The sequence below is a fragment of the Sceloporus undulatus genome, unplaced genomic scaffold, assembly GCF_019175285.1.
Source record: "Sceloporus undulatus isolate JIND9_A2432 ecotype Alabama unplaced genomic scaffold, SceUnd_v1.1 scaffold_22, whole genome shotgun sequence".
NCBI lineage: Eukaryota > Metazoa > Chordata > Lepidosauria > Squamata > Phrynosomatidae > Sceloporus > Sceloporus undulatus.
In genome coordinates, this window is record NW_024802944.1 from 943,545 (window position 1) to 946,134 (window position 2,590).

Sequence of the window (2,590 nt, forward strand, 5' to 3'; positions counted from 1 at the left end):
TCCTTCTTTTTAAAGTTTAATATATTAGATTTCATGTGGAGCAAAAATGACATATTTATACACAAAGCTGCTAACATAATATATATGTCTGCGTTCTTCCTTCCCCACCCAACTCCAAAAAACATAATTTAAAAAAACTGTATAGTAATAATAGAGATCCATACAGTCAAGTTATTGCAAAAGGCTGATCAAGCTGCTGACATTTTCCAAACAACCACAGACTTTTTTTTATCATCATTTATAATTCCTACTTTATAGGCAATGTTGGGACACATTAGATTTTTTAGATCCAAAGATATATTAACATCTAACTACAGTCTCATTTGTTCCATTAATCAGATTGCTCTAAAGTAAAGAATGCAGGTTGCAGTCTATGTCTCACTTTGTTTCACTTTGCTGTCCATGTCTCACTTTGTTTAACCAATGGGAAAACTGTGTGCCTTGATACACAATCATGGGAGTAAAACTTGGATGTATACTTGACATCACAAATACAGCCAAACAATTTTCTGGTGATCGTTTTTAGGAAAACCATCAGTAATGGTCTAGTAGACACCTAGTTTTTGGACCATAACCTTTTAAAATCATCTCTTTCAATAGGCAGTAATAGTGTTCCAAAGGAAGGATACTACAAGTTCATTCTCCCTTATCCAAAATGCTTGGGACCAGATTTGTTTTGAATTTTAGATTATTATTTATTTTTATTTTGGAATACATGTATTTGCATATAAGTCAAATTCAGTATATAGCTATGTTAGTCTGTAGAATTAGTATGTAGAGAGACCTTGTAGCACCTTTGAGACTAACTAAAGTAAGAAGTTGGCAGCATGTATTTGCATATACATACATAATGAGATATCTTGGAGATGGGACTCAAGTCTCTAAACACAAAATTAATTTGTATTTCATATACACTTTATATATGTAGCCTGAGGGTAATTTTATACAATAAAATAAATAATTCTGTTTGTGAAACAGTTTTTGTACACCAAACCATCAGAAAAGCAAGGTGTCACTATCTCAGCCACCTGTGAAAAAGTTCTGAATTACTGAACATTTCAAAATTCTGAATAAGGAAGACTCAAGCTCCGTTATATACTGTGTGTGTGTGTGTGTGCATGCGCGCACATGCGCGCTAATCTAGGAATAGGATTTTAGAAATTTTAGATGCACAGCTCAAAGATCTGGAAGAACTGGATGGCTCAGATTGTAGCAGAAAAGTAACTGGTAGGTATTTATTAATTTACTGTTTTGTCTTTTCAAGATCTCAAAAGCAATCTGAAAGGTCAGGGTGTTAATGGAATTTTGTCAAATATCAAGTGCAGCAATTTTACATTTGAGACTGAGAACAATATATAAAATCTTACCTCTCACACTACCCAAATATTTAATCAAGAAGAGCATATTTGTTGCTTTCTATAGACTTTTTCCCATTCAATCAAAGGAGATCTATAGGTGCACTGATAGAAATGCATCATGATGATGATCATGGGAGACCTATTAAAATTGGTGGATGGATGTATCTTTGATTTGTGTAGCCATTAGTATGATTACCACAATAGAATATTTGGTGTCCATTTAGAAGGCTTCATGCCATCTTTTAGTATTATCTTGTTTAACAAAGCTTTCATCTCTTTCAATAAATAATTTATTTTATGCAAGATAGGCCTTAAGCTCTCCATTATGAGCAAGTTTCTTAGGTTAGGAAATCTTAAATCTCTATCAGTGACCCAGTACAGACAGGTGGGAAGTGCCATAACCAGGCTGGATGCACCCTAGCACATGGCACCATCATGGTGGCCTCTGGTCCACATGGGTGTGCCATGATGACGCAGCATCCGCATGTCGCAGGCAGGAAGTGGTGTCAATGTGGCGCCCATTCCTGTTTGAGGCACTGCAAAAAAGAAGCCACTCTAGGCAGCTTCTTTTTGGCAGAGCGTTGGTGCCACACGGTGCGGCTGCTGTGGCACTGACAAGGAGGAAAGATGGATGGCACGGAGCCACCCATCTGTTGATCCCGTGTCTCCTGTTCATAGAGACACATACAATAAGAATGCATAGCAACCAGCAGCACATTGGTGAAAAATTATATGAAATTACTTTTGTTGTTTTTTTAAAAAAATGCTCTGCATTTTCTTTTAAGGGTGTGTGATACAAGTATATTCAAACACACCACATATGTGCATGTGGATATTGCCTTGCTTTTTAAAAAGCAATTATCCAGTAAGGTTTAATGGATATCCAGTGCATTTATTTTTGGATGATGTGGGCAGGGATCATAGATGCTGTGTAAAGAATAATGTCTTCACAAATAGCAAATTATTTGGTCATTTGGTGCTTGCACAATATGTCTGGGAAACAGTAATGTGTAATATTCTTTCCTTTCCAGCTGAGGCCACAGTGGACTTATGCTCACAATACACATACTAGCTATTTAAAGTACTGGGTTAAGTTAAATAATGGACCCAGTATACAGGACAATGTCTTAGATCCCTTTTAAAGACTGCCTGATACTGCTTAACTGTAGAGATTCTTCTCTCTCCAGTTTTGTATTTCCATCTGCTTAAAGACTGAAAGCCTGGGGGGGGGG